We start from the raw sequence: 11019 nt of genomic DNA on the forward strand, positions 1-11019 counted from the left end.
CATATAAAAGAAATAGAATTTAGCCATTATCCAACTCTGAAAGCGCATCCATGGTGTTTTTCACTATAGTGATGAGTAATTTTTTGACCAGGACTTTTTTTCCAATTCACGCAGCTGCGACGCTAAATACATGCCAAAGCTATGCCACTAGTCCTCTGTGTCAGATTCCAATAACTTTGATGCATGTTGCAAAACAGTCTCTGCCATTGATTTTTGCATAGGAGTTGGAGATGATGAATGTGACGATATTGGCGTAGCAATTCACTGAACGAACCTAAATTCTTACTGGCAATTGGGGTTTTTATTTCAGGGTTGAGCACTGAGAAGAGTCTGATCGAACAGAGTAGAGTTCTGAGCAGAGTATGTTCAGAGCTCTCCGATTTAATTATGAAACACTAAACTTTCATGATTTTAAACGCCGTCTGTTTGAAGGCGTTCAAAATTGTCTTTATCCGAATTAATTGAAAAACAGTCATAGCGTTCCATTTGACGCCTGAAATAAATTTGACGCCTGAAATAAATTTGATTCAAAAAATGCTATATGCAATTAGCCTTTTTTAAATTATCTTTCCTTCTGCAATAGAGCGAACAGCCTCTTCCGCCATTTGTATTATTTTGGCAACGATTTTTTTAATTTCTTGGCTTTCAAATATCAAATTGTTTGTGTTCAGCATTTTACTCCGTTTACTCTGTTATTTTATTCTGAGCTCACAGAGCGCGCTCTGATAATGTTCAGAACTAAAAAAGAAACAAAAATTTGATGCTGTGAACGATCAGAACTCAAAAAGAAACACAATTATTTTTTTGACAGTTCTGCTCTGAACTGAAAAAGAAAAAATGCTAAATGTTAAGTGTTGACACCGATAATGTGGTTTTTTCTCTGTCATGATTGTGGTAAAACTGGATGGTAATCCAGAATGGCCAATAAGCTTTCGTGGTCGATGCACCTTGGCCCGATTTTGCCATTATTTTTTTGTTGTGTTGTTGTTGGCTGTTTTCATATTTGCCCATTCTACTTAACATTCATCTACGTCACGGGCAGGACATTTAGTAGCAACATCTCACCATGCATCTTCTTTTTTTGGCGGTCATTGTAATCTGCAGAATAGTATACCCAAAGGCATGAATTGCTTTCAATTATTTTTATTAAATTAATGACGTCTTCTATAGACTTCTGAGGTTGCTTTCGCTTGTATTTTGGCCATGGTATTACTTTCTTTGTCTGATGGTCGTCTAAATTTTTCCACCCGGAATTGGCCAAATTCATCACTTCTTCTTCATCTGTGTCCATAATCTTAAAAATAAAAGCAATATTTTTCAAGTAATTATATTTAAAATAAATGCAAATATAATTACTGTGGTGTATGTTTTTTTTTATCAAATCAATGCTGCCAAATTTCAAAATTATATAATAATAATAAATTATGAAATAATAATTAAAAAATTGTAATTTTCAACAACAACAAAAAATTAAATGCACTTATCTGCTTTGATTGGTCACTATGATCGGTCATTAAGTGGCAGAACACATTATCTGCACATTTAAGAATTGTTTCTGTCTTCATCGGTGTATGAACAGTTTTCACGATTGGTACAAGGCAGCTCATTGTCCAAAATTGTGCTATCTGCCTTATTTCCAATATTTTCTGCCACTCACAAGATCTGTACATACAAATGGACAAAAATCGGTACATTTGACCAATCGTGTGATCTCAGATTCATCTAAGGATTCATTGTTTTCCCACAATTTAGAAAAACTTTACTAATGCTTTAAATTATTTTTATAAGATTTTTTCTTAAAAATAAACCTTAAGTATATGAGATCACCAGTTTGATATTAAGTTGTCTTTTAATTCCATAAACTCGTTTTCGACTCCATCTTACCTTTTTTTCAAACTGTGCAGACATGATAATATTTTGTATCACAAAACAAATACTTAACTCAATTACTCAATTGGTGCCTTAAATCTCTTTCATTTTTGGTTATTTCAAAATCAACTTAAACAATAAACAATTATAAACATCTAAACATACAGTCCATTTATTCGTATATAATTATGTTTGGATTAAACTACTCAAAAAAAGTGGTGCTCAATGAGTCATATTTATGTTAAGTATGTGAACCACCTGCCCTTATAAAAGTCTTAAAGCTGTCGTTGTTTCTAAATATTTTTTTCCAATTTTTATTATTTTAAGACAATAAATAAATTGAGATGGACCCATGCTTCCATAGTAAAAAATGATTGTTTTGACCCTTCCATAAAAACCGTTGGTACCCCTTCTCTTCCCTAAGTAGTTTCACCTCAACATGTTGGCTATAGCCTATGTAACGTTTGCTACTCGTATATGCAAAGATATGCATGCAACGAGCATCTTATAACTTTTGCAAGCTAATGTCTATTCGTTTTTCTAGCAAGAAAGTGTATTATTTTATCATGTTAATAATTTAGAATAAAATACCTATGGGGACAAACATGACACTCTTATAAAATTTTCCGAGGCTTTTAGCATTACCATCGTCATTTTTTGTTAAAAGTTTCCATATTTTTGTTTTCCTTTTTATTTATTTTTTTTCTATTTTAAAGCAATTTAAAGTATATAAAAGTCACCAGAAAACATTTTTCTTTTAAAAGTAGGAACAACATTTTTATTTACACAAAACCATATACATATGTAGGTACCTACCAATGTAGGTTGAGTACTAACCACCCTGCCTATAAAAATATTACTTTCTAGAGAGAGAGTAAAGAGAGATTCTTTATGATTTTCTTGAATATTTCTCTCAAACTAAAAGCCAAGTTATCCTGTGCAAAATATTGTCAATTGAGCTTGAACAAAAAATCTAAACCTCACATTCTCTTGAACACGATGGTCCTCCGTCTGTATATATCCGTAAACTTCTTTTTTTTTCAAAATATTAAGAAAAACTGAAAAACTTTTTCCATGTCACTCGTACCAGCAACGAGCGTCAGTGGCCCCTGTCACCACCCCCACCGACCTGCACCAAGCCCACAAAGGATACATTTTCTCTCGTTTGCTCCTTTTCTTTTTTTATTTATACTTGTCAATCATAAAAAATAGTTTTGTATTTTCAAGAAGAAGAATAAGTTTATAGTTGAATGACAAAGTACACAAAAAAAACATCACATCTTATCAAATGTGTGACTTTTCATCAAACATCTACCATCAGCAACAGGACTTTTCACTTTTCTGGTAATAAATTTATGACAAAATGCTTCTCCCAAACTCAAACGAACAGTCGCCCACGTAGCAATTCACACTCTACATTTCAGAAAATCAGGATATACAGGCGAGTCGAGGCGAAGCGGAAGAAGGACTTTAGGTTCTTGGTCCAGGCTTCTAGAATGTTATTGGTTTTCCTTCCTGTATTTAGGCAAGTGATTTATGTTCGCTTCTTCCTATTTAAAAGAATATATACCTGTCCATTAGTGGCTTCCACTTGAAAATTTCTTGTCCAATTAAATATTAACCTTGATAAGTGCAATGCCGTTCGCTTTTGTTAGCCTCAGAAGTTGGATAACCCATTTGTGTAGGTGCCATTTTTTAAACTTTTATTATCAAAGGGTTAATTTAGTTTCGATCCGTGCAGTGGTTTTTTCTGTAGTGTATTAAAAATCTATTATGGTACATAGATTCTAAGCTTGGAACTATTGAGCTTCTAACCTTGGTTGGTAACGTTGAACTTACCAAGGAAATTAATATATCACATATCTTAAATTGCAAATCTGGGATGAAAATCTGATGAAGAGGAAAAAAACCATAACCATTACCTGTTTAATACTAAAAAGAAAAAAAGAAGGGGGACGAATAAAAATAAATACAAAACATAAGAAATTAAACCCATTGCTTATATTCAAAGCCTATAGAAAGCATGAATTTATGAGCTTATGCTCAGAACTCGACGCTCGTGCTTTTCATCCTCTTTGTTCGGCGATCTGCCTTCCTCCTCTCTCTCTCTCTGGAATATGTTTATGGCAATAAATCTGTCATACTGTTGTGGATTCGTACTTTCCCAGGATTTATTACGTTTGCATTTGCAAAGAGACTTTTCTTGGGAAAATCCATACTCCCAACAGTATAGGAAACGTTATTACAATGTCCTGATTGTGAGATTATGCTAAAGAACGTCTAAAGCTACTTACATAGACGGAAGATCAATAAAAAACGGAAACAAAAACAACAACACAAACGCAAAAACTTAATGTTTTTATTATTCTGCTCTTACGACTACATAAGATGTACATATATAACATTTTTTGATGGAAGCAATAATTAACAAGATGGTTATCGTTCATCCTTTCGAAGAGATGAGACTTTAATATAAACACTACGTGTGTCTATCCACATTTACCTGCATCAACGCTCCTGAAAAAAAAAATTCTTGAGATATTTAAACATTATTCTCAACACCTTCGGTATCGATCTCATCTGAGGACATTATCTGTATGTACCCAGGACAAAAACTGAAAGTCCTTGGAAAAGTATTCTTATTTGGATATATTCCTGAATTAATCAAAGAAGGGTGCTGGTGTGTGCAGTTTTAGTGCAAAGAAAAACCCACCTCCTTTCTTTGGCTTCCTTTCAATCCTTCGGTTCGTCTTTCTCTGCCTGCTCGTTGTTGGCTTGGATTGGCACACTGGGTTCTCACGCAGCAGAAATAAGATTTCTTCGTGGTGTGCTTGGCGAAATTCATGTTTGAAATTAAATGTGGGTTGCGCTTTGTGTGTACACCGCTCATGCCAGGACAAAGTTGTTGCAATTTTCGTTCCAGGGAAAAACCTCTTACGAGAACAAATATAAACTAAATTGGGCACCATTTCAGTCAAGTAGTAGAGTATTGTATATTTGATATACAAACTTTTCAAGTTTTATCATTTCTGTTGAATTTGGTAAGCATTTTAGCTTAACTGTCATTTTTATTTTTGCCTTAAAGATGAGAGAACTGGCAATATCACGTTACATTAAAAAAGGTGAAAGTTCAAATTAAGTCGCTCTTTTTACGTGAAATATATGCTTGACAATATTTCTTACCATAGTTGAATCCCACAATGAAACAGACTCTCTTGAAATTTGAGGGATCCTCAAAGCCCTCCACAAACAACAATAATACTAAAGTCACTCGACTAATAACAAAATTGCAGTAGATTATTTTTAGACGTTTCTTCTATTTTTTGCTAAAAGTTTATATTTTTAATATTATTTTGAACTAAGTATCCACTGGTCTTTTTTGCACAAATTCCAATAACCACATACCACATTTACACATGGGGTAAAACGAAGAAGTGACGTTTTGTTCTTTTATGTAGCCTATATTAAAACTCTCCAGGGGTAGGTGAGTTTTCAAAAAGAAATATCTTTGCTCTGTCCCAAATTCTCACCTGCTTTATCCATCCTTCCCATACTTTTGCACAAGTTCTTGAATACAATTTATGTATAAAGTGGTGGTTTTTGAATGACTTCAATAAAAATTTAATAATTCATAAGATGCCTAAGAGACGAGTTAAGATTAGGGACTTGAAGCAACTTTTCTTTGAGAGCTTTTATAACAACATTTGGAGAATGAATTTGATGTTAATTACAAAGTAGAATCGCTTACTGACTTTTTAAAACGAAAAGAGCTGACCGTAATTTTTTCATAGTGTGCTCAAACACTGGTGGTTGAACTAACTTTTCAAAATAGATATCCGTGTAGAAGAAAATTTAAAAAATGACTGAAATGCAACCCACACTGTCTGTCAATTTAACAAACTTTAACTGTTCATAACAATATTTTGTGTGATATATATTTTTTGAAGTCAATATTCCTTGTTCTCTTAATTTCCGAGTCAAATACCAATACCAATTTTTTGTTGTTTCTGAAGTTTTCATGTTTTGACAAAAAAAGTTGTCAGTTTAATTTTTCTTAAAAATTAACTGAAAATTACGAACAATATTTTTAATATGATAGAAGTTCGATTTCAAAATCTATTTTTGTTTAGGAGATTTTTAGTCGAATGTCAATATTTACCAATCTTAGTATCATTTCTTGAATGTTTTTATTTCTTATAAATACAAACAAATAAAGGTTGGATTTTTCTAAAAAAATTAAATACAAAATGAAATCATTTTAAAAGCAATACCCTGATTTATTTGCGAGATATCGATAATCAAAAATCAATTTTTACCGATTTTGTGTTGTATTTTTTGTAATTTCTAGAATTGTAGATATGAATTTGAATTTTAACTGAATGTCGCAAACAATATTTTCTTTAGAATGAAATTAGAATTAAAGACAATACCTAAAATTTTTAAAAAGATATTTATATTAATAATTAATTTTTACCAATTTTTAGTTATGTTTCTTACATGTTTTTTATTTTTTGTAAGAAAAACTATCAATTCCATATTTCCAAAAATTTTACTAAGTTTAAAAAAATATATTTTATATAAGATCAAAATAGTTTGGAGTCAATATCTTAAATTTAAGAAAAGATATTTAAGTCAAAAATCAATTTTTCCCAACTTTGTAGGAATGTTTTTTTTAGGTTTTAAGTTGTTGTAAGAAAATTATCAATTCGATTTTTCTTAAAATGTTACAACAAAAACGTTTTATAATAATATCATTTTTGTTCGTTATTATAATTATTTTTTGTTTAGTTTTTTTTTTGTTTTATGGAAAAAACGGTTGATTGGATTTTTTTAAAATAACATTAGTTTGGTATCACGTCACATTAAATAATACAAAATTAAATTCAAGTCGCTAACGTTATAGGTTCGTGAGACATTTTGAGTTAACCAAAATATTCACATTTTTTTTAAATGCTACGGTAAAAAAACACGGCCGTACGAACCTCTTATTTTGAATGGTCGAGAAAGGTCAAAATTTTCAACCAATTACAATAGCTTCCTTTAGGAACTTTAAAATGAATACATTCTTCTTCTTCAAAAATCATTAACGTTTAAAAAATATACCTAATATATATTTATATATATATTTTATATTTTTCCATAATTTGTATCGATTATTTTCATACCAAAAACCGACTAAATAAAATCTATAATTAGAAGCACACTTTATCAACCAGTAGTTGTACCCTTTGTATATGAAAACCACAATACTATCATGAGCAGAAACTTTAAGGCGACCACACTCCGTATTTGTCGCCCGGGAACGAGAGCTACATATGATTTAATTTTCATAAGCAGCTAGTGGCGTAAGGAAGATATTTAATTCAAAAGACAAGGCGAAAAAAGCTTGATTATGGAATAATTGAATATTTCACGTGCGCCAATCGTTCATCAGATTCATTTATTTTTAATACATACTAAGTTTATATTAATTGAACAAAACTTTTCTATCTCTACTAACTGGCTGAACACAAGGGCGTCTTTAAACTTTTGGGGGCCTTGGGCCCAATAGGATTTGCGGGCCAAAAAGGTAGGCATAATATATTTTTGCTTTTATTCTTTAGGTTAAAAAATTATTTTAAAATGAATTTGTGTTTTTTTTAGCATTTTTACTTTTTAAAAAGAACTAAAAAAACATAAAACAGATATTTTTGTATACCAGCCGCATGAAGGCCTACTAAGGAAAGAGAATGTGCTGCACAAGGTACAAAGGTAGCAAATTCGAACTTCCCCTTTAGTCTTGCTTGCATTTTCATAGCTTTGTCCTCTTTAATCCTCAATTGAAATATCATGATTTTCCAGAGATGTCAAGATTGTGTCAGCCAAATATTCAGATTTATGCTCTTGAATAAGTATACATTTTAAGAACCTTTCGATGGGAACACAATTTTTAACATACCGAATTACAAAAGTCAACAAGTCGATATGAGAAAGGTCGGGGGTACTGTTTACACTTGGCGAAAAATATTCTGTCGATCTAATTTCACGTAAAATGTTCACTAGGACTTGTTTTCTCATTATATCAATGCATTCGTTGCAAATAATTTCCATTGTTAGGTGCCCCAATGGTTTCGTTAGGAGAAATCGCAGTTAGAGTTAGTGGATTTGGGGCCAAATAATTGTGAGGCCCTAAAGACGCCACTGGCAGAACACAAGGCGAAGCTGAAGCTTGTGGTACTGTCATAGTTGAAAACTACTACTACAACACAGCGCTACAATGGAAAGATGAAGCGCAAGTTGGTTGAACTTTTACTTTTGACTTCGTGGTGCGCTGATTTTTGACATTTGTATGGCTTATATAGATAGTTAAGGGATCAAGTTGAAAACTTTTTACTTGATGCCGTGCAGTTTTTTATGTCATCAACTTTAAAAGTTTTGTAAAACAATCATTGAAAACAATAAATTTATTCCTCTCACACAAAATTGGCACATTAATTGTTTTTTTTTTTTTTGACAGCTTCAAACTTCAATTTCAAACTTCAAAATGACAGCTTTTGCTTCAAGCGTTTTATGAGCTACAAGCTTCACCCATTGTGTTCAGGTGGTAAGGATCGAACTTTTAGAATAACGCGGTGGTTGAGTCTGAGTGATCCTCCCAATGCAAGTGTTATGCTTTTCAAGAGTTTAAAAAATTAATTTATTTCGTTCGTGCGACATACCTTTATGTGTATATGGATATGTATGTCACGTCCTTTTGCTTTGACTGGAAATGTAAGATAGAAAGAAAGATAAAGTGGGTGGGTTGGTGCAGCTAATTTAATGATGGTGCCAATGATTGTGATGCAAGGTAGAGTGGTCCAGATAATTGAAGTCGTGCTAAAAAGGTGAAGGGTAGAAGTGTAAATCCAGGTGAAATTAAAATTATTGAAGTGCATTTTATAGATGATAAAGAAGAAGCGTTTTTTGGCGGTAGGGTTTCAAAAAGGAAATGAGATAGAATACGTGACACAAGCATTTGATAAGTTCAGCATGTTCAAAGAATGTATAGCAACTCAAAGTCTTCAGGGAAGATGTTAAGACACGAATAGCTCATCTTCAATGAGTGTTTATTTTGAGCTCTGATGCAACATTTGTTCTGGTCTTGAAACAAAAATTGAACATTTAGAAACTAAATCTGTTTGTAATTTTAACTTTTTATGCAACTCTTTTTCTTATACATATATATATAATATATTTATATTTAATGAGATATATAGGTTTGAGTATGAAAAATGTAAACCCAAAATTTGGCTACAAATAACGTATATATATACGATAAGTTTTGAATTCAAGGGAATTTCTACGAAAATAAAAAAAAATAATCTCCCATGGGGGGATTATGACCCCAACAACCTCCCATTGGATACGACACTTTGGCACTTATGCTCATAATCTACTTTCAATATTTAATTATAATTCAAATAGACTCCTTAAAATAAATCATCAAACTAACTATGCATGTAGTGCCTTTGAATTAGGTCAACGACGACGACGACTACCCTTGAACTGATTTCAGATTATTCGAACGAAATGGAAAGCAACTGCCAATCGATTGTATTTTATTTTCTTTGCATCAATCAAAATGTCGTCGATTGGTGGTAATGAAAGTTATTAAATCGAAGACAAGAACTTTATAGAAAATCCTTATGTTTACATTTAACTCACTCTAAACGTTGCTTTTAAAACTTTTTCAAATGAGAAAGGTTGAGAAAAGGGTTGAGTGATGACATGGCAGTGTGGTAATTGAAACTTTTGCCCAGACACCCGTCGCGTCGAGACACTGTTGGTTTAACTTCACTTTTTTTGTTGCAGTCCAAAATTGCATCAATAGCTCTTTGGCCATGATGTACATCTCTATATATTATGCAAGACGCCAGCCAGCGCAGCGGAGCCAGTCCCAGAGTCAGAGAGTTCAAAGTTAGACACTCAAACAATTCACCATAGCTCGTTTTATCTATGTAGTCTATTCAACCTCATTCCCATTCATATACTCTAATAAAACCAAAGCAATTACTGTTACAGACGGAGTAATCAGTCCAATAGAGAATAATTCCTTTCTCAATTGCAGTGCTAGATCGAAGGAGTAAGGACTACCTACAGAAAGAAAAGAAGGAAAGCATCGTAGAAACTAATTTACGAATGCTTTCTAATGCAATTTTTCACCATGCACGCCAGGCTCGCGCACCGATTTTAAATGAATCTCTATATAAGTAGCAGCAGGAAAGCGTCTAAAAAGGTCTTTTAAATGAGGATTCTTGGGATTAAGTAGGTTGATGAACGACAGCTACGGCAGTGGCGATGATGACAGGATTGACAGGAGCAATGATTAAACCAGGGGAAGTGGTGGTTTGCTTCGGCTCCCACAGCTAAAACAGCATATCCAAAAGACCAAGCATGGCAATAAGGAAGCAGAAAAAGCAAAGCAAAGAATTTTCCTCAGGATAAGAGATGTAACTATGCACCACCACAGCTACTTCTGCAAATCGTTATAGTTGTATGTTGGCTGGTTCTTCAAGGATCTTCTTCTATAGTGCAATGCTGATGCTGAGCTTCTGATGGCTTGGGTGTTTCAAATCGACATCGCATCGTTCCTATTTTACTTTTATCTCGTCTCATCCTCTATCTCGATGACGATGACTTAAAAAAAAGAAGAATATTTGTATCTAATATTTGTTTGTTGTTGTTTTGTACATAATTTGAATGTGCAGAGATTTTCAGCTTGAGATTCAGATGCTTTCATTTATGTCTAGTATCTTATCTATAACAACCTACCTACAGGTATATATGTATTACCTTTCCCTGTCCTAAATTTCAAACTGTTCTTGGAAATTTGAGTATGAATCTAAGTGTTTGTGCTTGGTTCGGTGCGGTTGTGTGAAGAAGTGTATTGATTGTTTTCTTAAAAGCATTGTTATTTTTTCAGTTTTTGTTTTGTTATCCTTTTTTTGGAATCGAAAATGTATAGATACTTTTTGAAAACACTTCAACTTTTCGTCTCCCTCACCTCTCTTCCCATATTTTACTCTTGTCAGCCGTCCAGGTTATCGGTGACCAGCTAACATATGAAATTGTAAAAGATGGTATAAGAGGTAGGGGTAGGGGTTCTGAAAGATAATAATAAGGGAAAATGGG

This window comes from Eupeodes corollae, chromosome X (genome assembly GCF_945859685.1).
Source record: "Eupeodes corollae chromosome X, idEupCoro1.1, whole genome shotgun sequence".
In the NCBI taxonomy this organism is placed as follows: domain Eukaryota; kingdom Metazoa; phylum Arthropoda; class Insecta; order Diptera; family Syrphidae; genus Eupeodes; species Eupeodes corollae.